This window comes from Xyrauchen texanus, chromosome 23 (genome assembly GCF_025860055.1).
Source record: "Xyrauchen texanus isolate HMW12.3.18 chromosome 23, RBS_HiC_50CHRs, whole genome shotgun sequence".
NCBI classification, from domain to species: domain Eukaryota; kingdom Metazoa; phylum Chordata; class Actinopteri; order Cypriniformes; family Catostomidae; genus Xyrauchen; species Xyrauchen texanus.
In genome coordinates, this window is record NC_068298.1 from 39,711,608 (window position 1) to 39,734,982 (window position 23,375).

Sequence of the window (23,375 nt, forward strand, 5' to 3'; positions counted from 1 at the left end):
AAAAAACACATATGTTTTAAATTAAAAGGAGTATAATGGAGAAACTATCCAGTACATATCTCTGAGCTGTTTAATAGACACAAAGTGCAGCCAGCAGTGCTTGAAGGTAGATTGCAATGAATTTTAAAGCTTGATACCACCCTGCTGTTTCATGTCCAAATTTGTGTAGATAAGTGGTGAAGACCTTCATTGTTATTCTTTCGCAGAGGCAATATCGTAGCCTATGAGGTTTAGCTGAGGCGTGATCGTTGCTGGTTGAAAACTTTACCCAATACCCTGCTGGGATGACTTGTAATACAGTCAGCCTTGGCAGTTTTTGATTGTCTCTTCAGAGACTTCCTATCTTGTTGTGAAAGAAATGAGTGATAGTCTTGTTCTGGATAGATTGTAGACAATGTTTTTGTTTAAAATGTAATCCCTGCTGGGATTGGTCCCACCTCAGAATTGGTTTGCAGTTTCCTGTTGTTTTATCTCCAATCCTAACACCAGGGGTCTTGTTGAGGTTAGGTGTTTTGACTCCACCCCTTTGTTGCCACATGATCCATAAATATCTGCCTTTAGATTTGCATATAAGACAATGCACATATTTCTGTCATTTTATAAATATTTATTTCAGTAGAGACAATATGGCAGACCATGAGCTTTTATCCAGGCTGATTATTGCTGCTTGAAAACGTACTCTGCCGATATTTGTTCAAATACAGTCAGCCTTGGCCATTTCTTTTCATTTTCTCTTAGGAGACTTCTTGTCTTTTTGTCAAAGAAATGAGTGGTGGTCTTTTTTTTTTTTTGGAAAGATTTTTGACAGAATGCTTTACTCTAAAGAAGAGTTCACTGCTGGGATCGGACCCCTCAGAATATGTTTGCTGTGTCGTTCCAATGTTCATTACCGGATCCTAGCACTAGGGGCTTGTTGAGCTGGTCCTGACATCAAGCATGTTCTCTGAAATGAAGTTTTTGACTCCACCCTTTGTTGCCAAAATACCCACAGTTAACTGCCCCCAGATTTGCTAAAGCAAAAAAAAACACATATGTTTTAAATTAAAAGGAGTATAATGGAGAAACTATCCAGTACATATCTCTGAGCTGTTTAATAGACACAAAGTGCAGCCAGCAGTGCTTGAAGGTAGATTGCAATGAAGTTTAAAGCTTGATACCACCCAGCTGTTTCATGTCCAAATTTGTGTAGATAAGTGGTGAAGACCTTCATTGTTATTCTTTCGCAGAGGCAATATCGTAGCCTATGAGGGTTTATCTGAGGCGTGATCGTTGCTGGTTGAAAACTTTACCCAATACCCTGCTGGGATGACTTGTAATACAGTCAGCCTTGGCAATTTTTGATAGTTTCTTCAGAGACTTCCTATCTTGTTGTGAAAGAAATGAGTGATAGTCTTGTTCTGGATAGGTTGTAGACAATGTTTTTGTTTAAAATGTAATCCCTGCTGGGATTGGTCCCACCTCAGAATTGGTTTGCAGTTTCCTGTTGTTTTATCTCAAATCCTAACACCAGGGGTCTTGTTGAGGTTAGGTGTTTTGACTCCACCCCTTTGTTGCCACATGATCCATAAATATCTGCCTTTAGATTTGCATATAAGACAATGCACATATTTCTGTCATTTTATAAATATTTATTTCAGTAGAGGCCATATGGCAGACCATGAGCTTTTATCCGAGCGTGATTATTGCTGCTTGAAAACGTACTCTGCCGATATTTGTTCAAATACAGTCAGCCTTGGCCATTTCTTTTCATTTTCTCTTAGGAGACTTCTTGTCTTTTTGTCAAAGAAATGAGTGGTGGTCTTTTTTTTTTTTTTTGGAAAGATTTTTGACAGAATGCTTTACTCTAAAGAACAGTTCACTGCTGGGATCGGACCCCCTCAGAATATGTTTGCTGTGTCGTTCCAATGTTCATTACCGGATCCTAGCACTAGGGGCTTGTTGAGCTGGTCCTGACATCAAGCATGTTCTCTGAAATGAAGTTTTTGACTCCACCCCTTTGTTGCCAAAATACCCACAGTTAACTGCCCCCAGATTTGCTAAAGCAAAAAAAACACATATGTTTTAAATTAAAAGGAGTATAATGGAGAAACTATCCAGTACATATCTCTGAGCTGTTTAATAGACACAAAGTGCAGCCAGCAGTGCTTGAAGGTAGATTGCAATGAAGTTTAAAGCTTGATACCACCCTGCTGTTTCATGTCCAAATTTGTGTAGATAAGTGGTGAAGACCTTCATTGTTATTCTTTCGCAGAGGCAATATCGTAGCCTATGAGGTTTATCTGAGGCGTGATCGTTGCTGGTTGAAAACTTTACCCAATACCCCGCTGGGATGACTTGTAATACAGTCAGCCTTGGCAGTTTTTGATAGTTTCTTCAGAGACTTCCTATCTTGTTGTGAAAGAAATGAGTGATAGTCTTGTTCTGGATAGGTTGTAGACAATGTTTTTGTTTAAAATGTAAGCCCTGCTGGGATTGGTCCCACCTCAGAATTGGTTTGCAGTTTCCTGTTGTTTTATCTCCAATCCTAACACCAGGGGTCTTGTTGAGGTTAGGCGTTCTGACTCCACCCCTTTGTTGCCACATGATCCATAAATATCTGCCTTTAGATTTGCATATAAGACAATGCACATATTTCTGTCATTTTATAAATATTTATTTCGTAGAGACAATATGGCAGACCATGAGCTTTTATCCGAGGCGTGATTATTGCTGCTTGAAAATGTACTCTGCCGATATTTGTTGTAGCGAATCAGCTCTATATTCTTCCACCATTAGGTAGCGAATCAGCTCTATGAAATATTAATAATCAATCATAACTTGTTATAATCAATTATGAATATTTGGATCAGTTAATCGGGTTAGCTTGATGTAGCTACATTAACATTACAACCAAATACTCGGTTCATCCCGTGAACACTCAATTTTGGTTATTAATTAATAGAAATGTACATTTCCGGGGCAAGGGAAATGTCTTTCTTACTAAGTATTAAGAGCAAGTAGTCAAAATCTATGATTAGTGACTTTAGATATGAGCTTGAGACACAGACAACTTTACATGTGACATGAACAAGACTTTATTAACTAGACTAAACATTTAAACTACTCTAACATACATATACATACATGCATACAGTTTACCAAGGGAAAGAGGGCTGAAGCAGAATACAGGAAGGCAGGAAGTTATAGCATTGTTTGAAGTTCAGCAGATCAACAGCCTGAGCAAACCATCATATTAGTTCTGACACGCCCTTTTTAGAAAGGGGTTAAGGATACTTAATGTATCAAATAATGAGACTAAGTTTGATACTTGCATGTCCCATTTGAATTAAACTGTCCTGATGCAATTTGTTGAGGCTCCAGTTGATCTTTGATGATGTTGTCTTGATGAGAGAGAACCAGTGGGAGTCAGAGAATCTTTGGTGAATGGAAAGTCATGACCGTAGCCTGGCGCACGCTTGGGAGTCCTTGGGGCCTGCTAGTTTGGCATCATTCAGCGAGAGAGTGAGAGAGCACAAGGCTCAGAGGACCAGAAAACAAGAGAGGCAGGAAGCAAGAGAGGCTAAGAGAGCGAAGAGATAAGCGAATAAGAGGGAGAGAGGAAGTGGGCGCAGCAATTTTATACCCTTAGAAACATGTCCCACCTCTCATTGGCTCGACCAATAAGAAGGGTTTGAGTTCTAGGCGGGAATTTGGTTTATTGCTCTTTGTTGTAAAATTGCCCATTGCATGTGCAAGAAAGAAAATAGGAAATATACTTGTAATACTAATATGTTGTTGTTATCGACATATCATGTACACAGTCATTTCAATCTTCAAAATACCAAGTTATAGAGACCAAATATGCCACACATATGATTTCGGTTAACCATAGTATGCAAAGTCTGAAACATTAACCCATTAGTGTTTGCAAGAAAACATAGATCAAGCACATTTAAGGGAAAATGTGAGATGGCACATTAGATACATGTCAATATTTATCACATGGATATATAGAATATATATATAGGATTAACAGGGTTCATTTCTCTTTCTCAGTAAGAGAATGAAGTGAGGGTCAGCACTTCTCTGAACATTCCTTTGGAGGTCGTAAAATTCTCCTTCCATGGGGACAGGAGAATGATTCCTTTGTCAAGGCTCATTTGCATGTTTATGACAGTAAGAGATTTTGGGCTGAATGACTCAAAAGATAGTAAAACATCGCGTAATATCATTCTACAGAGATCTTATATTCGAATTCAGCTCGGACAAATCGTAAGGTTTAATTTGATACCAAGAAAGGTATATTTGGTACCTTTAAAAGTGGGTTTAACATTCTTACACTCAGGCTATTAAATATAAAGCCTCTTATTAAATATAATGAGTTCTCCTACACTACTAAACAATTCTACTAATTTTGATCTACACCAAAATACATAGCACACAGGGATTACAACATATTTCATTAAAACTAAGCCCTTTTAGGCTTTATAAGAAAGACACACATTTTTACGTTCAAAAGTCCCCCCTTCCTTTCCACACGATAAGCACGTGGTGAGCATGCGGATGTCACATGCGGTTCTCTGTCAATAGTTCATTGTCTCTTTGTCAATACATTTATTGTGCTTGTGGAGACTAGTTGGCGCTATTTCAGTAATTAGGGGAGTTTTTAACAGTAAGTTCTTGTTTGTTCGTGAATCTGTTAAGGCCACTGAACCTCCGCCATACCTTACAGTGTTCAAATACAGTCAGCCTTGGCCATTTCTTTTCATTTTCTCTTAGGAGACTTCTTGTCTTTTTGTCAAAGAAATGAGTGGTGGTCTTTTTTTTTTTTTGGAAAGATTTTTGACAGAATGCTTTACTCTAAAGAAGAGTTCACTGCTGGGATCGGACCCCCTCAGAATATGTTTGCTGTGTCGTTCCAATGTTCATTACCGGATCCTAGCACTAGGGGGCTTGTTGAGCTGGTCCTGACATCAAGCATGTTCTCTGAAATGAAGTTTTTGACTCCACCCCTTTGTTGCCAAAATACCCACAGTTAACTGCCCCCAGATTTGCTAAAGCAAAAAAAACACATATGTTTTAATTTAAAAGGAGTATAATGGAGAAACTATCCAGTACATATCTCTGAGCTGTTTAATAGACACAAAGTGCAGCCAGCAGTGCTTGAAGGTAGATTGCAATGAAGTTTAAAGCTTGATACCACCCTGCTGTTTCATGTCCAAATTTGTGTAGATAAGTGGTGAAGACCTTCATTGTTATCCTTTCGCAGAGGCAATATCGTAGCCTATGAGGTTTATCTGAGGCGTGATCGTTGCTGGTTGAAAACTTTACCCAATACCCCGCTGGGATGACTTGAAATACAGTCAGCCTTGGCAATTTTTGATAGTCTCTTCAGAGACTTCCTATCTTGTTGTGAAAGAAATGAGTGATAGTCTTGTTCTGGATAGGTTGTAGACAATGTTTTTGTTTAAAATGTAAGCCCTGCTGGGATTGGTCCCACCTCAGAATTGGTTTGCAGTTTCCTGTTGTTTTATCTCAAATCCTAACACCAGGGGTCTTGTTGAGGTAAGGTGTTTTGACTCCACCCCTTTGTTGCCACATGATCCATAAATATCTGCCTTTAGATTTGCCGATATTTGTTCAAATACAGTCAGCCTTGGCCATTTCTTTTCATTTTCTCTTAGGAGACTTCTTGTCTTTTTGTCAAAGAAATGAGTGGTGGTCTTTTTTTTTTTTTTTGGAAAGATTTTTGACAGAATGCTTTACTCTAAAGAAGAGTTCACTGCTGGGATCGGACCCCCTCAGAATATGTTTGCTGTGTCGTTCCAATGTTCATTACCGGATCCTAGCACTAGGGGGCTTGTTGAGCTGGTCCTGACATCAAGCATGTTCTCTGAAATGAAGTTTTTTGACTCCACCCCTTTGTTGCCAAAATACCCACAGTTAACTGCCCTCAGATTTGCTAAAGCAAAAAAAACACATATGTTTTAAATTAAAAGGAGTATAATGGAGAAACTATCCAGTACATATCTCTGAGCTGTTTAATAGACACAAAGTGCAGCCAGCAGTGCTTGAAGGTAGCTTGCAATGAAGTTTAAAGCTTGATACCACCCAGCTGTTTCATGTCCAAATTTGTGTAGATAAGTGGTGAAGACCTTCATTGTTATCCTTTCAGCAGAGGCAATATCGTAGCCTATGAGGTTTATCTGAGGCGTGATCGTTGCTGGTTGAAAACTTTACCCAATACCCCGCTGGGATGACTTGAAATACAGTCAGCCTTGGCAATTTTTGATAGTCTCTTCAGAGACTTCCTATCTTGTTGTGAAAGAAATGAGTGTTAGTCTTGTTCTGGATAGATTGTAGACAATGTTTTTGTTTAAAATGTAAGCCCTGCTGGGATTGGTCCCACCTCAGAATTGGTTTGCAGTTTCCTGTTGTTTTATCTCAAATCCTAACACCAGGGGTCTTGTTGAGGTTAGGTGTTTTGACTCCACCCCTTTGTTGCCACATGATCCATAAATATCTGCCTTTAGATTTGCATATAAGACAATGCACATATTTCTGTCATTTTATAAATATTTATTTCGTAGAGGCCATATGACAGACCATGAGCTTTTATCCGAGGCGTGATTATTGCTGCTTGAAAACGTACTCTGCCGATATTTGTTCAAATACAGTCAGCCTTGGCCATTTCTTTTCATTTTCTCTTAGGAGACTTCTTGTCTTTTTGTCAAAGAAATGAGTGCTGGTCTTTTTTTTTTTTTTGGAAAGATTTTTGACAGAATACTCTAAAGAAGAGTTCACTGCTGGGATCGGACCCCCTCAGAATATGTTTGCTGTGTCGTTCCAATGTTCATTACCGGATCCTAGCACTAGGGGGCTTGTTGAGCTGGTCCTGACATCAAGCATGTTCTCTGAAATGAAGTTTTTTGACTCCACCCCTTTGTTGCCAAAATACCCACAGTTAACTGCCCCCAGATTTGCTAAAGCAAAAAAAACACATATGTTTTAAATTAAAAGGAGTATAATGGAGAAACTATCCAGTACATATCTCTGAGCTGTTTAATAGACACAAAGTGCAGCCAGCAGTGCTTGAAGGTAGCTTGCAATGAAGTTTAAAGCTTGATACCACCCAGCTGTTTCATGTCCAAATTTGTGTAGATAAGTGGTGAAGACCTTCATTGTTATCTTTTCGCAGAGGCATTATCGTAGTCTATGAGGTTTATCTGAGGCGTGATCGTTGCTGGTTGAAAACTTTACCCAATACCCCGCTGGGATGATTTGAAATACAGTCAGCCTTGGCAATTTTTGATAGTCTCTTCAGAGACTTCCTATCTTGTTGTGAAAGAAATGAGTGATAGTCTTGTTCTGGATAGATTATAGACAATGTTTTTGTTTAAAATGTAAGCCCTGCTGGGATTGGTCCCACCTCAGAATTGGTTTGCAGTTTCCTGTTGTTTTATCTCAAATCCTAACACCAGGGGTCTTGTTGAGGTTAGGTGTTTTGACTCCACCCCTTTGTTGCCACATGATCCATAAATATCTGCCTTTAGATTTGCATATAAGACAATGCACATATTTCTGTCATTTTATAAATATTTATTTCAGTAGAGGCCATATGGCAGACCATGAGCTTTTATCCGAGCATGATTATTGCTGCTTGAAAACGTACTCTGCCGATATTTGTTCAAATACAGTCAACCTTGGCCATTTCTTTTCATTTTCTCTTAGGAGACTTCTTGTCTTTTTGTCAAAGAAATGAGTGGTGGTCTTTTTTTTTTTTTGGAAAGATTTTTGACAGAATGCTTTACTCTAAAGAAGAGTTCACTGCTGGGATCGGACCCCTCAGAATATGTTTGCTGTGTCGTTCCAATGTTCATTACCGGATCCTAGCACTAGGGGCTTGTTGAGCTGGTCCTGACATCAAGCATGTTCTCTGAAATGAAGTTTTTGACTCCACCCCTTTGTTGCCAAAATACCCACAGTTAACTGCCCCCAGATTTGCTAAAGCAAAAAAAACACATATGTTTTAAATTAAAAGGAGTATAATGGAGAAACTGTCCAGTACATATCTCTGAGCTGTTTAATAGACACAAAGTGCAGCCAGCAGTGCTTGAAGGTAGCTTGCAATGAAGTTTAAAGCTTGATACCACCCAGCTGTTTCATGTCCAAATTTGTGTAGATAAGTGGTGAAGACCTTCATTGTTATCTTTTCGCAGAGGCAATATCGTAGTCTATGAGGTTTATCTGAGGCGTGATCGTTGCTGGTTGAAAACTTTACCCAATACCCTGCTGGGATGACTTGAAATACAGTCAGCCTTGGCAATTTTTGATAGTCTCTTCAGAGACTTCCTATCTTGTTGTGAAAGAAATGAGTGTTAGTCTTGTTCTGGATAGATTGTAGACAATGATTTTGTTTAAAATGTAAGCCCTGCTGGGATTGGTCCCACCTCAGAATTGGTTTGCAGTTTCCTGTTGTTTTATCTCAAATCCTAACACCAGGGGTCTTGTTGAGGTTAGGTGTTTTGACTCCACCCCTTTGTTGCCACATGATCCATAAATATCTGCCTTTAGATTTGCATATAAGACAATGCACATATTTCTGTCATTTTATAAATATTTATTTCGTAGAGGCCATATGACAGACCCTGAGCTTTTATCCGAGGCGTGATTATTGCTGCTTGAAAACGTACTCTGCCGATATTTGTTCAAATACAGTCAGCCTTGGCCATTTCTTTTCATTTTCTCTTAGGAGACTTCTTGTCTTTTTGTCAAAGAAATGAGTGGTGGTCTTTTTTTTTTTTTGGAAAGATTTTTGACAGAATGCTTTACTCTAAAGAAGAGTTCACTGCTGGGATCGGACCCCTCAGAATATGTTTGCTGTGTCGTTCCAATGTTCATTACCGGATCCTAGCACTAGGGGGCTTGTTGAGCTGGTCCTGACATCAAGCATGTTCTCTGAAATGAAGTTTTTTGACTCCACCCCTTTGTGCCAAAATACCCACAGTTAACTGCCCCCAGATTTGCTAAAGCAAAAAAAAAACACATATGTTTTAAATTAAAAGGAGTATAATGGAGAAACTATCCAGTACATATCTCTGAGCTGTTTAATAGACACAAAGTGCAGCCAGCTGTGCTTGAAGGTAGATTGCAATGAAGTTTAAAGCTTGATACCACCCAGCTGTTTCATGTCCAAATTTGTGTAGATAAGTGGTGAAGACCTTCAATGTTATTCTTTCACAGAGGCAATATCGTAGCCTATGAGGTTTATCTGAGGCGTGATCGTTGCTGGTTGAAAACTTTACCCAATACCCTGCTGGGATGACTTGTAATACAGTCAGCCTTGGCAATTTTTGATAGTTTCTTCAGAGACTTCCTATCTTGTTGTGAAAGAAATGAGTGATAGTCTTGTTCTGGATAGGTTGTAGACAATGTTTTTGTTTAAAATGTAATCCCTGCTGGGATTGGTCCCACCTCAGAATTGGTTTGCAGTTTCCTGTTGTTTTATCTCAAATCCTAACACCAGGGGTCTTGTTGAGGTTAGGTGTTTTGACTCCACCCCTTTGTTGCCACATGATCCATAAATATCTGCCTTTAGATTTGCATATAAGACAATGCACATATTTCTGTCATTTTATAAATATTTATTTCAGTAGAGGCCATATGGCAGACCATGAGCTTTTATCCGAGGCGTGATTATTGCTGCTTGAAAACGTACTCTGCCGATATTTGTTCAAATACAGTCAGCCTTGGCCATTTCTTTTCATTTTCTCTTAGGAGACTTCTTGTCTTTTTGTCAAAGAAATGAGTGGTGGTCTTTTTTTTTTTTTTTGGAAAGATTTTTGACAGAATGCTTTACTCTAAAGAACAGTTCACTGCTGGGATCGGACCCCTCAGAATATGTTTGCTGTGTCGTTCCAATGTTCATTACCGGATCCTAGCACTAGGGGCTTGTTGAGCTGGTCCTGACATCAAGCATGTTCTCTGAAATGAAGTTTTTTGACTCCACCCCTTTGTTGCCAAAATACCCACAGTTAACTGCCCCCAGATTTGCTAAAGCAAAAAAAACACATATGTTTTAAATTAAAAGGAGTATAATGGAGAAACTATCCAGTACATATCTCTGAGCTGTTTAATAGACACAAAGTGCAGCCAGCAGTGCTTGAAGGTAGATTGCAATGAAGTTTAAAGCTTGATACCACCCTGCTGTTTCATGTCCAAATTTGTGTAGATAAGTGGTGAAGACCTTCATTGTTATTCTTTCGCAGAGGCAATATCGTAGCCTATGAGGTTTATCTGAGGCGTGGTCGTTGCTGGTTGAAAACTTTACCCAATACCCCGCTGGGATGACTTGAAATACAGTCAGCCTTGGCAATTTTTGATAGTTTCTTCAGAGACTTCCTATCTTGTTGTGAAAGAAATGAGTGATAGTCTTGTTCTGGATAGGTTGTAGACAATGTTTTTGTTTAAAATGTAAGCCCTGCTGGGATTGGTCCCACCTCAGAATTGGTTTGCAGTTTCCTGTTGTTTTATCTCCAATCCTAACACCAGGGGTCTTGTTGAGGTTAGGCGTTCTGACTCCACCCCTTTGTTGCCACATGATCCATAAATATCTGCCTTTAGATTTGCATATAAGACAATGCACATATTTCTGTCATTTTATAAATATTTATTTCAGTAGAGACAATATGGCAGACCATGAGCTTTTATCCGAGGCGTGATTATTGCTGCTTGAAAATGTACTCTGCCGATATTTGTTGTAGCTGAATCAGCTCTATATTCTTCCACCATTAGGTAGCTGAATCAGCTTCTATGAAATATTAATAATCAATCATAACTTGTTATAATCAATTATGAATATTTGGATCAGTTAATCGGGTTAGCTTGATGTAGCTACATTAACATTACAACCAAATACTCGGTTCATCCCGTGAACACTCAATTTTGGTTATTAATTAATAGAAATGTACATTTCCGGGCAAGGGAAATGTCTTTCTTACTAAGTATTAAGAGCAAGTAGTCAAAATCTATGATTAGTGACTTTAGATATGAGCTTGAGACACAGACAACTTTACATGTGACATGAACAAGACTTTATTAACTAGACTAAACATTTAAACTACTCTAACATACATATACATACATGCATACAGTTTACCAAGGGAAAGAGGGCTGAAGCAGAATACAGGAAGGCAGGAAGTTATAGCATTGTTTGAAGTTCAGCAGATCAACAGCCTGAGCAAACCATCATATTAGTTCTGACACGCCCTTTTTAGAAAGGGGTTAAGGATACTTAATGTATCAAATAATGAGACTAAGTTTGATACTTGCATGTCCCATTTGAATTAAACTGTCCTGATGCAATTTGTTGAGGCTCCAGTTGATCTTTGATGATGTTGTCTTGATGAGAGAGAACCAGTGGGAGTCAGAGAATCTTTGGTGAATGGAAAGTCATGACCGTAGCCTGGCGCACGCTTGGGAGTCCTTGGGGCCTGCTAGTTTGGCATCATTCAGCGAGAGAGTGAGAGAGCACAAGGCTCAGAGGACCAGAAAACAAGAGAGGCAGGAAGCAAGAGAGGCTAAGAGAGCGAAGAGATAAGCGAATAAGAGGGAGAGAGGAAGTGGGCGCAGCAATTTTATACCCTTAGAAACATGTCCCACCTCTCATTGGCTCGACCAATAAGAAGGGTTTGAGTTCTAGGCGGGAATTTGGTTTATTGCTCTTTGTTGTAAAATTGCCCATTGCATGTGCAAGAAAGAAAATAGGAAATATACTTGTAATACTAATATGTTGTTGTTATCGACATATCATGTACACAGTCATTTCAATCTTCAAAATACCAAGTTATAGAGACCAAATATGCCACACATATGATTTCGGTTAACCATAGTATGCAAAGTCTGAAACATTAACCCATTAGTGTTTGCAAGAAAACATAGATCAAGCACATTTAAGGGAAAATGTGAGATGGCACATTAGATACATGTCAATATTTATCACATGGATATATAGAATATATATATAGGATTAACAGGGTTCATTTCTCTTTCTCAGTAAGAGAATGAAGTGAGGGTCAGCACTTCTCTGAACATTCCTTTGGAGGTCGTAAAATTCTCCTTCCATGGGGACAGGAGAATGATTCCTTTGTCAAGGCTCATTTGCATGTTTATGACAGTAAGAGATTTTGGGCTGAATGACTCAAAAGATAGTAAAACATCGCGTAATATCATTCTACAGAGATCTTATATTCGAATTCAGCTCGGACAAATCGTAAGGTTTAATTTGATACCAAGAAAGGTATATTTGGTACCTTTAAAAGTGGGTTTAACATTCTTACACTCAGGCTATTAAATATAAAGCCTCTTATTAAATATAATGAGTTCTCCTACACTACTAAACAATTCTACTAATTTTGATCTACACCAAAATACATAGCACACAGGGATTACAACATATTTCATTAAAACTAAGCCCTTTTAGGCTTTATAAGAAAGACACACATTTTTACGTTCAAAAGTCCCCCCTTCCTTTCCACACGATAAGCACGTGGTGAGCATGCGGATGTCACATGCGGTTCTCTGTCAATAGTTCATTGTCTCTTTGTCAATACATTTATTGTGCTTGTGGAGACTAGTTGGCGCTATTTCAGTAATTAAGGGAGTTTTTAACAGTAAGTTCTTGTTTGTTCAGTGAATCTGTTAAGGCCACTGAACCTCCGCCATACCTTACAGTGTTCAAATACAGTCAGCCTTGGCCATTTCTTTTCATTTTCTCTTAGGAGACTTCTTGTCTTTTTGTCAAAGAAATGAGTGGTGGTCTTTTTTTTTTTTTTGGAAAGATTTTTGACAGAATGCTTTACTCTAAAGAAGAGTTCACTGCTGGGATCGGACCCCTCAGAATATGTTTGCTGTGTCGTTCCAATGTTCATTACCGGATCCTAGCACTAGGGGGCTTGTTGAGCTGGTCCTGACATCAAGCATGTTCTCTGAAATGAAGTTTTTTGACTCCACCCCTTTGTTGCCAAAATACCCACAGTTAACTGCCCCCAGATTTGCTAAAGCAAAAAAACACATATGTTTTAAATTAAAAGGAGTATAATGGAGAAACTGTCCAGTACATATCTCTGAGCTGTTTAATAGACACAAAGTGCAGCCAGCAGTGCTTGAAGGTAGCTTGCAATGAAGTTTAAAGCTTGATACCACCCAGATGTTTCATGTCCAAATTTGTGTAGATAAGTGGTGAAGACCTTCATTGCTATCCTTTCGCAGAGGCAATATCGTAGCCTATGAGGTTTATCTGAGGCGTGATCGTTGCTGGTTGAAAACTTTACCCAATACCCCGCTGGGATGACTTGAAATACAGTCAGCCTTGGCAATTTTTGATAGTCTCTTCAGAGACTTCCTATCTTGTTGTGAAAGAAATGAGTGTTAGTCTTGTTCTGGATAGATTGTAGACAATGTTTTTGTTTAAAATGTAAGCCCTGCTGGGATTGGTCCCACCTCAGAATTGGTTTGCAGTTTCCTGTTGTTTTATCTCAAATCCTAACACCAGGGGTCTTGTTGAGGTTAGGTGTTTTGACTCCACCCCTTTGTTGCCACATGATCCATAAATATCTGCCTTTAGATTTGCATATAAGACAATGCACATATTTCTGTCATTTTATAAATATTTATTTCGTAGAGGCCATATGACAGACCATGAGCTTTTATCCGAGGCGTGATTATTGCTGCTTGAAAACGTACTCTGCCGATATTTGTTCAAATACAGTCAGCCTTGGCCATTTCTTTTCATTTTCTCTTAGGAGACTTCTTGTCTTTTTGTCAAAGAAATGAGTGCTGGTCTTTTTTTTTTTTTGGAAAGATTTTTGACAGAATGCTTTACTCTAAAGAAGAGTTCACTGCTGGGATCGGACCCCCTCAGAATATGTTTGCTGTGTCGTTCCAATGTTCATTACCGGATCCTAGCACTAGGGGGCTTGTTGAGCTGGTCCTGACATCAAGCATGTTCTCTGAAATGAAGTTTTTTGACTCCACCCCTTTGTTGCCAAAATACCCACAGTTAACTGCCCCCAGATTTGCTAAAGCAAAAAAAACACATATGTTTTAAATTAAAAGGAGTATAATGGAGAAACTATCCAGTACATATCTCTGAGCTGTTTAATAGACACAAAGTGCAGCCAGCAGTGCTTGAAGGTAGATTGCAATGAAGTTTAAAGCTTGATACCACCCAGCTGTTTCATGTCCAAATTTGTGTAGATAAGTGGTGAAGACCTTCATTGTTATCCTTTCGCAGAGGCAATATCGTAGCCTATGAGGTTTATCTGAGGCGTGATCGTTGCTGGTTGAAAACTTTACCCAATACCCCGCTGGGATGACTTGAAATACAGTCAGCCTTGGCAATTTTTGATAGTCTCTTCAGAGACTTCCTATCTTGTTGTGAAAGAAATGAGTGATAGTCTTGTTCTGGATAGATTGTAGACAATGTTTTTGTTTAAAATGTAAGCCCTGCTGGGATTGGTCCCACCTCAGAATTGGTTTGCAGTTTCCTGTTGTTTTATCTCAAATCCTAACACCAGGGGTCTTGTTGAGGTTAGGTGTTTTGACTCCACCCCTTTGTTGCCACATGATCCATAAATATCTGCCTTTAGATTTGCATATAAGACAATGCACATATTTCTGTCATTTTATAAATATTTATTTCGTAGAGGCCATATGGCAGACCATGAGCTTTTATCCGAGGCGTGATTATTGCTGCTTGAAAACGTACTCTGCCGATATTTGTTCAAATACAGTCAGCCTTGGCCATTTCTTTTCATTTTCTCTTAGGAGACTTCTTGTCTTTTTGTCAAAGAAATGAGTGGTGGTCTTTTTTTTTTTTTTGGAAAGATTTTTGACAGAATGCTTTACTCTAAAGAAGAGTTCACTGCTGGGATCGGACCCCCTCAGAATATGTTTGCTGTGTCGTTCCAATGTTCATTACCGGATCCTAGCACTAGGGGGCTTGTTGAGCTGGTCCTGACATCAAGCATGTTCTCTGAAATGAAGTTTTTGACTCCACCCCTTTGTTGCCAAAATACCCACAGTTAACTGCCCCCAGATTTGCTAAAGCAAAAAAAACACATATGTTTTAAATTAAAAGGAGTATAATGGAGAAACTATCCAGTACATATCTCTGAGCTGTTTAATAGACACAAAGTGCAGCCAGCAGTGCTTGAAGGTAGATTGCAATGAAGTTTAAAGCTTGATACCACCCAGCTGTTTCATGTCCAAATTTGTGTAGATAAGTGGTGAAGACCTTCATTGTTATCCTTTCAGCAGAGGCAATATCGTAGCCTATGAGGTTTATCTGAGGCGTGATCGTTGCTGGTTGAAAACTTTACCCAATACCCCGCTGGGATGACTTGAAATACAGTCAGCCTTGGCAATTTTTGATAGTCTCTTCAGAGACTTCCTATCTTGTTGTGAAAGAAATGAGTGATAGTCTTGTTCTGGATAGATTGTAGACAATGTTTTTGTTTAAAATGTAAGCCCTGCTGGGATTGGTCCCACCTCAGAATTGGTTTGCAGTTTCCTGTTGTTTTATCTCAAATCCTAACACCAGGGGTCTTGTTGAGGTTAGGTGTTTTGACTCCACCCCTTTGTTGCCACATGATCCATAAATCTCTGCCTTTAGATTTGCATATAAAACAATGCACATATTTCTGTCATTTTATAAATATTTTTGTCGTAGAGGCAATATGGCAGACCATGAGCTTTTATCCGAGCATGATTATTGCTGCTTGAAAACGTACTGTGCCGATATTTGTTCAAATACAGTCAGCCTTGGTCATTTCTTTTCATTTTCTCTTAAGAGACTTCCTGTCTTTTTGTGAAAGAAAAGAGTGGTGGTCTTTTTTTTTTTTTTGGAAAGATTTTTGACAGAATGCTTTACTCTAAAAAATAGTTCACTGCTGGGATCGGACCCCCTCAGAATATGTTTGCTGTGTCGTTCCAATGTTCATTACTGGATCCTAGCACTAGGGGGCTTGTTGAGCTGGTCCTGACATCAAGCATGTTCTCTGAAATGAAGTTTTTGACTCCACCCCTTTGTTGCCAAAATACCCACAGTTAACTGCCCCCAGATTTGCTAAAGCAAAAAAAACACATATGTTTTAAATTAAAAGGAGTATAATGGAGAAACTATCCAGTACATATCTCTGAGCTGTTTAATAGACACAAAGTGCAGCCAGCAGTGCTTGAAGGTAGATTGCAATGAAGTTTAAAGCTTGATACCACCCAGCTGTTTCATGTCCAAATTTGTGTAGATAAGTGGTGAAGACCTTCATTGTTATCCTTTCGCAGAGGCAATATCGTAGCCTATGAGGTTTATCTGAGGCGTGATCGTTGCTGGTTGAAAACTTTACCCAATACCCCGCTGGGATGACTTGAAATACAGTCAGCCTTGGCAATTTTTGATAGTCTCTTCAGAGACTTCCTATCTTGTTGTGAAAGAAATGAGTGATAGTCTTGTTCTGGATAGATTGTAGACAATGTTTTTGTTTAAAATGTAAGCCCTGCTGGGATTGGTCCCACCTCAGAATTGGTTTGCAGTTTCCTGTTGTTTTATCTCAAATCCTAACACCAGGGGTCTTGTTGAGGTTAGGTGTTTTGACTCCACCCCTTTGTTGCCACATGATCCATAAATATCTGCCTTTAGATTTGCATATAAGACAATGCACATATTTCTGTCATTTTATAAATATTTATTTCGTAGAGGCCATATGACAGACCATGAGCTTTTATCCGAGGCGTGATTATTGCTGCTTGAAAACGTACTCTGCCGATATTTGTTCAAATACAGTCAGCCTTGGCCATTTCTTTTCATTTTCTCTTAGGAGACTTCTTGTCTTTTTGTCAAAGAAATGAGTGGTGGTCTTTTTTTTTTTTTTTGGAAAGATTTTTGACAGAATGCTTTACTCTAAAGAAGAGTTCACTGCTGGGATCGGACCCCCTCAGAATATTTGCTGTGTCGTTCCAATGTTCATTACCGGATCCTAGCACTAGGGGGCTTGTTGAGCTGGTCCTGACATCAAGCATGTTCTCTGAAATGAAGTTTTTTGACTCCACCCCTTTGTTGCCAAAATACCCACAGTTAACTGCCCCCAGATTTGCTAAAGCAAAAAAACCACATATGTTTTAAATTAAAAGGAGTATAATGGAGAAACTATCCAGTACATATCTCTGAGCTGTTTAATAGACACAAAGTGCAGCCAGCAGTGCTTGAAGGTAGATTGCAATGAAGTTTAAAGCTTGATACCACCCTGCTGTTTCATGTCCAAATTTGTGTAGATAAGTGGTGAAGACCTTCATTGTTATTCTTTCGCAGAGGCAATATCATAGCCTATGAGGTTTATCTGAGGCGTGATCGTTGCTGGTTGAAAACTTTACCCAATACCCCGCTGGGATGACTTGAAATACAGTCAGCCTTGGCAATTTTTGATAGTCTCTTCAGAGACTTCCTATCTTGTTGTGAAAGAAATGAGTGATAGTCTTGTTCTGGATAGATTGTAGACAATGTTTTTGTTTAAAATGTAAGCCCTGCTGGGATTGGTCCCACCTCAGAATTGGTTTGCAGTTTCCTGTTGTTTTATCTCAAATCCTAACACCAGGGGTCTTGTTGAGGTTAGGTGTTTTGACTCCACCCCTTTGTTGCCACATGATCCATAAATATCTGCCTTTAGATTTGCATATAAGACAATGCACATATTTCTGTCATTTTATAAATATTTATTTCGTAGAGGCCATATGGCAGACCATGAGCTTTTATCCGAGGCGTGATTATTGCTGCTTGAAAACGTACTCTGCCGATATTTGTTCAAATACAGTCAGCCTTGGCCATTTCTTTTCATTTTCTCTTAGGAGACTTCTTGTCTTTTTGTCAAAGAAATGAGTGGTGGTCTTTTTTTTTTTTTTGGAAAGATTTTTGACAGAATGCTTTACTCTAAAGAAGAGTTCACTGCTGGGATCGGACCCCTCAGAATATGTTTGCTGTGTCGTTCCAATGTTCATTACCGGATCCTAGCACTAGGGGGCTTGTTGAGCTGGTCCTGACATCAAGCATGTTCTCTGAAATGAAGTTTTTGACTCCACCCCTTTGTTGCCAAAATACCCACAGTTAACTGCCCCCAGATTTGCTAAAGCAAAAAAACACATATGTTTTAAATTAAAAGGAGTATAATGGAGAAACTATCCAGTACATATCTCTGAGCTGTTTAATAGACACAAAGTGCAGCCAGCAGTGCTTGAAGGTAGATTGCAATGAAGTTTAAAGCTTGATACCACCCAGCTGTTTCATGTCCAAATTTGTGTAGATAAGTGGTGAAGACCTTCATTGTTATCCTTTCGCAGAGGCAATATCGTAGCCTATGAGGTTTATCTGAGGCGTGATCGTTGCTGGTTGAAAACTTTACCCAATACCCCGCTGGGATGACTTGAAATACAGTCAGCCTTGGCAATTTTTGATAGTCTCTTCAGAGACTTCCTATCTTGTTGTGAAAGAAATGAGTGATAGTCTTGTTCTGGATAGATTGTAGACAATGTTTTTGTTTAAAATGTAAGCCCTGCTGGGATTGGTCCCACCTCAGAATTGGTTTGCAGTTTCCTGTTGTTTTATCTCAAATCCTAACACCAGGGGTCTTGTTGAGGTTAGGTGTTTTGACTCCACCCCTTTGTTGCCACATGATCCATAAATATCTGCCTTTAGATTTGCATATAAGACAATGCACATATTTCTGTCATTTTATAAATATTTATTTCAGTAGAGGCCATATGACAGACCATGAGCTTTTATCCGAGGCGTGATTATTGCTGCTTGAAAACGTACTCTGCCGATATTTGTTCAAATACAGTCAGCCTTGGCCATTTCTTTTCATTTTCTCTTAGGAGACTTCTTGTCTTTTTGTCAAAGAAATGAGTGGTGGTCTTTTTTTTTTTTTTGGAAAGATTTTTGACAGAATGCTTTACTCTAAAGAAGAGTTCACTGCTGGGATCGGACCCCCTCAGAATATGTTTGCTGTGTCGTTCCAATGTTCATTACCGGATCCTAGCACTAGGGGGCTTGTTGAGCTGGTCCTGACATCAAGCATGTTCTCTGAAATGAAGTTTTTTGACTCCACCCCTTTGTTGCCAAAATACCCACAGTTAACTGCCCCCAGATTTGCTAAAGCAAAAAAAACACATATGTTTTAAATTAAAAGGAGTATAATGGAGAAACTATCCAGTACATATCTCTGAGCTGTTTAATAGACACAAAGTGCAGCCAGCAGTGCTTGAAGGTAGATTGCAATGAAGTTTAAAGCTTGATACCACCCAGCTGTTTCATGTCCAAATTTGTGTAGATAAGTGGTGAAGACCTTCATTGTTATCCTTTCGCAGAGGCAATATCGTAGCCTATGAGGTTTATCTGAGGCGTGATCGTTGCTGGTTGAAAACTTTACCCAATACCCCGCTGGGATGACTTGAAATACAGTCAGCCTTGGCAATTTTTGATAGTCTCTTCAGAGACTTCCTATCTTGTTGTGAAAGAAATGAGTGATAGTCTTGTTCTGGATAGATTGTAGACAATGTTTTTGTTTAAAATGTAAGCCCTGCTGGGATTGGTCCCACCTCAGAATTGGTTTGCAGTTTCCTGTTGTTTTATCTCAAATCCTAACACCAGGGGTCTTGTTGAGGTTAGGTGTTTTGACTCCACCCCTTTGTTGCCACATGATCCATAAATATCTGCCTTTAGATTTGCATATAAGACAATGCACATATTTCTGTCATTTTATAAATATTTATTTCAGTAGAGGCCATATGGCAGACCATGAGCTTTTATCCGAGGCGTGATTATTGCTGCTTGAAAACGTACTCTGCCGATATTTGTTCAAATACAGTCAGCCTTGGCCATTTCTTTTCATTTTCTCTTAGGAGACTTCTTGTCTTTTTGTCAAAGAAATGAGTGGTGGTCTTTTTTTTTTTTTGGAAAGATTTTTGACAGAATGCTTTACTCTAAAGAAGAGTTCACTGCTGGGATCGGACCCCCTCAGAATATGTTTGCTGTGTCGTTCCAATGTTCATTACCGGATCCTAGCACTAGGGGGCTTGTTGAGCTGGTCCTGACATCAAGCATGTTCTCTGAAATGAAGTTTTTGACTCCACCCCTTTGTTGCCAAAATACCCACAGTTAACTGCCCCCAGATTTGCTAAAGCAAAAAAAACACATATGTTTTAAATTAAAAGGAGTATAATGGAGAAACTATCCAGTACATATCTCTGAGCTGTTTAATAGACACAAAGTGCAGCCAGCAGTGCTTGAAGGTAGATTGCAATGAAGTTTAAAGCTTGATACCACCCAGCTGTTTCATGTCCAAATTTGTGTAGATAAGTGGTGAAGACCTTCATTGTTATCCTTTCGCAGAGGCAATATCGTAGCCTATGAGGTTTATCTGAGGCGTGATCGTTGCTGGTTGAAAACTTTACCCAATACCCTGCTGGGATGACTTGAAATACAGTCAGCCTTGGCAATTTTTGATAGTCTCTTCAGAGACTTCCTATCTTGTTGTGAAAGAAATGAGTGTTAGTCTTGTTCTGGATAGATTGTAGACAATGTTTTTGTTTAAAATGTAAGCCCTGCTGGGATTGGTCCCACCTCAGAATTGGTTTGCAGTTTCCTGTTGTTTTATCTCAAATCCTAACACCAGGGGTCTTGTTGAGGTTAGGTGTTTTGACTCCACCCCTTTGTTGCCACATGATCCATAAATATCTGCCTTTAGATTTGCATATAAGACAATGCACATATTTCTGTCATTTTATAAATATTTATTTCAGTAGAGGCCATATGGCAGACCATGAGCTTTTATCCGAGGCGTGATTATTGCTGCTTGAAAACGTACTCTGCCGATATTTGTTCAAATACAGTCAGCCTTGGCCATTTCTTTTCATTTTCTCTTAGGAGACTTCTTGTCTTTTTGTCAAAGAAATGAGTGGTGGTCTTTTTTTTTTTTTTGGAAAGATTTTTGACAGAATGCTTTACTCTAAAGAAGAGTTCACTGCTGGGATCGGACCCCCTCAGAATATGTTTGCTGTGTCGTTCCAATGTTCATTACCGGATCCTAGCACTAGGGGGCTTGTTGAGCTGGTCCTGACATCAAGCATGTTCTCTGAAATGAAGTTTTTGACTCCACCCCTTTGTTGCCAAAATACCCACAGTTAACTGCCCCCAGATTTGCTAAAGCAAAAAAAACACATATGTTTTAAATTAAAAGGAGTATAATGGAGAAACTATCCAGTACATATCTCTGAGCTGTTTAATAGACACAAAGTGCAGCCAGCAGTGCTTGAAGGTAGATTGCAATGAAGTTTAAAGCTTGATACCACCCAGCTGTTTCATGTCCAAATTTGTGTAGATAAGTGGTGAAGACCTTCATTGTTATCCTTTCGCAGAGGCAATATCAGTAGCCTATGAGGTTTATCTGAGGCGTGATCGTTGCTGGTTGAAAACTTTACCCAATACCCCGCTGGGATGACTTGAAATACAGTCAGCCTTGGCAATTTTTGATAGTCTCTTCAGAGACTTCCTATCTTGTTGTGAAAGAAATGAGTGATAGTCTTGTTCTGGATAGATTGTAGACAATGTTTTTGTTTAAAATGTAAGCCCTGCTGGGATTGGTCCCACCTCAGAATTGGTTTGCAGTTTCCTGTTGTTTTATCTCAAATCCTAACACCAGGGGTCTTGTTGAGGTTAGGTGTTTTGACTCCACCCCTTTGTTGCCACATGATCCATAAATATCTGCCTTTAGATTTGCATATAAGACAATGCACATATTTCTGTCATTTTATAAATATTTATTTCAGTAGAGGCCATATGGCAGACCATGAGCTTTTATCCGAGGCGTGATTATTGCTGCTTGAAAACGTACTCTGCCGATATTTGTTCAAATACAGTCAGCCTTGGCCATTTCTTTTCATTTTCTCTTAGGAGACTTCTTGTCTTTTTGTCAAAGAAATGAGTGGTGGTCTTTTTTTTTTTTTTGGAAAGATTTTTGACAGAATGCTTTACTCTAAAGAAGAGTTCACTGCTGGGATCGGACCCCTCAGAATATGTTTGCTGTGTCGTTCCAATGTTCATTACCGGATCCTAGCACTAGGGGCTTGTTGAGCTGGTCCTGACATCAAGCATGTTCTCTGAAATGAAGTTTTTGACTCCACCCCTTTGTTGCCAAAATACCCACAGTTAACTGCCCCCAGATTTGCTAAAGCAAAAAAACACATATGTTTTAAATTAAAAGGAGTATAATGGAGAAACTATCCAGTACATATCTCTGAGCTGTTTAATAGACACAAAGTGCAGCCAGCAGTGCTTGAAGGTAGATTGCAATGAAGTTTAAAGCTTGATACCACCCTGCTGTTTCATGTCCAAATTTGTGTAGATAAGTGGTGAAGACCTTCATTGTTATCCTTTCAGCAGAGGCAATATCGTAGCCTATGAGGTTTATCTGAGGCGTGATCGTTGCTGGTTGAAAACTTTACCCAATACCCCGCTGGGATGACTTGAAATACAGTCAGCCTTGGCAATTTTTGATAGTCTCTTCAGAGACTTCCTATCTTGTTGTGAAAGAAATGAGTGATAGTCTTGTTCTGGATAGATTGTAGACAATGTTTTTGTTTAAAATGTAAGCCCTGCTGGGATTGGTCCCACCTCAGAATTGGTTTGCAGTTTCCTGTTGTTTTATCTCAAATCCTAACACCAGGGGTCTTGTTGAGGTTAGGTGTTTTGACTCCACCCCTTTGTTGCCACATGATCCATAAATATCTGCCTTTAGATTTGCATATAAGACAATGCACATATTTCTGTCATTTTATAAATATTTATTTCAGTAGAGGCCATATGGCAGACCATGAGCTTTTATCCGAGCGTGATTATTGCTGCTTGAAAACGTACTCTGCCGATATTTGTTCAAATACAGTCAGCCTTGGCCATTTCTTTTCATTTTCTCTTAGGAGACTTCTTGTCTTTTTGTCAAAGAAATGAGTGGTGGTCTTTTTTTTTTTTTGGAAAGATTTTTGACAGAATGCTTTACTCTAAAGAAGAGTTCACTGCTGGGATCGGACCCCCTCAGAATATGTTTGCTGTGTCGTTCCAATGTTCATTACCGGATCCTAGCACTAGGGGGCTTGTTGAGCTGGTCCTGACATCAAGCATGTTCTCTGAAATGAAGTTTTTGACTCCACCCCTTTGTTGCCAAAATACCCACAGTTAACTGCCCCCAGATTTGCTAAAGCAAAAAAACACATATGTTTTAAATTAAAAGGAGTATAATGGAGAAACTATCCAGTACATATCTCTGAGCTGTTTAATAGACACAAAGTGCAGCCAG

General features: G+C 39.1%; 19 non-coding genes across 19 annotated transcripts; all 19 read left to right on the forward strand.

Annotated features, from left to right (window-relative positions):
- The first annotated feature begins 194 nt into the window (after nt 1–194).
- On the forward strand, nt 195–335 carry LOC127617379 (U4 spliceosomal RNA). Its single transcript, XR_007967327.1, has one exon. It is a non-coding gene; the product is annotated as a U4 spliceosomal RNA (small nuclear RNA).
- An 879-nt stretch (nt 336–1,214) lies between these two features.
- LOC127617370 (U4 spliceosomal RNA) lies at nt 1,215–1,356 on the forward strand. Its single transcript, XR_007967318.1, has one exon. It is a non-coding gene; the product is annotated as a U4 spliceosomal RNA (small nuclear RNA).
- Nucleotides 1,357–2,239: 883 nt separating this feature from the next.
- Nucleotides 2,240–2,380, forward strand: LOC127617377 (U4 spliceosomal RNA). Its single transcript, XR_007967325.1, has one exon. It is a non-coding gene; the product is annotated as a U4 spliceosomal RNA (small nuclear RNA).
- A 2,856-nt stretch (nt 2,381–5,236) lies between these two features.
- Nucleotides 5,237–5,377, forward strand: LOC127617397 (U4 spliceosomal RNA). Its single transcript, XR_007967342.1, has one exon. It is a non-coding gene; the product is annotated as a U4 spliceosomal RNA (small nuclear RNA).
- Nucleotides 5,378–6,145: 768 nt separating this feature from the next.
- LOC127617371 (U4 spliceosomal RNA) lies at nt 6,146–6,286 on the forward strand. The gene has a single exon (XR_007967319.1). It is a non-coding gene; the product is annotated as a U4 spliceosomal RNA (small nuclear RNA).
- An 879-nt stretch (nt 6,287–7,165) lies between these two features.
- LOC127617369 (U4 spliceosomal RNA) lies at nt 7,166–7,306 on the forward strand. Its single transcript, XR_007967317.1, has one exon. It is a non-coding gene; the product is annotated as a U4 spliceosomal RNA (small nuclear RNA).
- An 880-nt stretch (nt 7,307–8,186) lies between these two features.
- On the forward strand, nt 8,187–8,327 carry LOC127617368 (U4 spliceosomal RNA). Its single transcript, XR_007967316.1, has one exon. It is a non-coding gene; the product is annotated as a U4 spliceosomal RNA (small nuclear RNA).
- An 883-nt stretch (nt 8,328–9,210) lies between these two features.
- On the forward strand, nt 9,211–9,351 carry LOC127617381 (U4 spliceosomal RNA). Its single transcript, XR_007967329.1, has one exon. It is a non-coding gene; the product is annotated as a U4 spliceosomal RNA (small nuclear RNA).
- An 884-nt stretch (nt 9,352–10,235) lies between these two features.
- On the forward strand, nt 10,236–10,376 carry LOC127617375 (U4 spliceosomal RNA). The gene has a single exon (XR_007967323.1). It is a non-coding gene; the product is annotated as a U4 spliceosomal RNA (small nuclear RNA).
- Nucleotides 10,377–13,236: 2,860 nt separating this feature from the next.
- LOC127617398 (U4 spliceosomal RNA) lies at nt 13,237–13,377 on the forward strand. Its single transcript, XR_007967343.1, has one exon. It is a non-coding gene; the product is annotated as a U4 spliceosomal RNA (small nuclear RNA).
- An 883-nt stretch (nt 13,378–14,260) lies between these two features.
- On the forward strand, nt 14,261–14,401 carry LOC127617400 (U4 spliceosomal RNA). The gene has a single exon (XR_007967344.1). It is a non-coding gene; the product is annotated as a U4 spliceosomal RNA (small nuclear RNA).
- An 884-nt stretch (nt 14,402–15,285) lies between these two features.
- Nucleotides 15,286–15,426, forward strand: LOC127617372 (U4 spliceosomal RNA). Its single transcript, XR_007967320.1, has one exon. It is a non-coding gene; the product is annotated as a U4 spliceosomal RNA (small nuclear RNA).
- Nucleotides 15,427–16,308: 882 nt separating this feature from the next.
- On the forward strand, nt 16,309–16,449 carry LOC127617401 (U4 spliceosomal RNA). The gene has a single exon (XR_007967345.1). It is a non-coding gene; the product is annotated as a U4 spliceosomal RNA (small nuclear RNA).
- Nucleotides 16,450–17,332: 883 nt separating this feature from the next.
- LOC127617406 (U4 spliceosomal RNA) lies at nt 17,333–17,473 on the forward strand. Its single transcript, XR_007967350.1, has one exon. It is a non-coding gene; the product is annotated as a U4 spliceosomal RNA (small nuclear RNA).
- Nucleotides 17,474–18,354: 881 nt separating this feature from the next.
- On the forward strand, nt 18,355–18,495 carry LOC127617402 (U4 spliceosomal RNA). The gene has a single exon (XR_007967346.1). It is a non-coding gene; the product is annotated as a U4 spliceosomal RNA (small nuclear RNA).
- Nucleotides 18,496–19,380: 885 nt separating this feature from the next.
- LOC127617403 (U4 spliceosomal RNA) lies at nt 19,381–19,521 on the forward strand. Its single transcript, XR_007967347.1, has one exon. It is a non-coding gene; the product is annotated as a U4 spliceosomal RNA (small nuclear RNA).
- An 883-nt stretch (nt 19,522–20,404) lies between these two features.
- On the forward strand, nt 20,405–20,545 carry LOC127617407 (U4 spliceosomal RNA). The gene has a single exon (XR_007967351.1). It is a non-coding gene; the product is annotated as a U4 spliceosomal RNA (small nuclear RNA).
- Nucleotides 20,546–21,429: 884 nt separating this feature from the next.
- On the forward strand, nt 21,430–21,571 carry LOC127617376 (U4 spliceosomal RNA). Its single transcript, XR_007967324.1, has one exon. It is a non-coding gene; the product is annotated as a U4 spliceosomal RNA (small nuclear RNA).
- Nucleotides 21,572–22,453: 882 nt separating this feature from the next.
- Nucleotides 22,454–22,594, forward strand: LOC127617373 (U4 spliceosomal RNA). Its single transcript, XR_007967321.1, has one exon. It is a non-coding gene; the product is annotated as a U4 spliceosomal RNA (small nuclear RNA).
- Nucleotides 22,595–23,375: the final 781 nt, after the last annotated feature.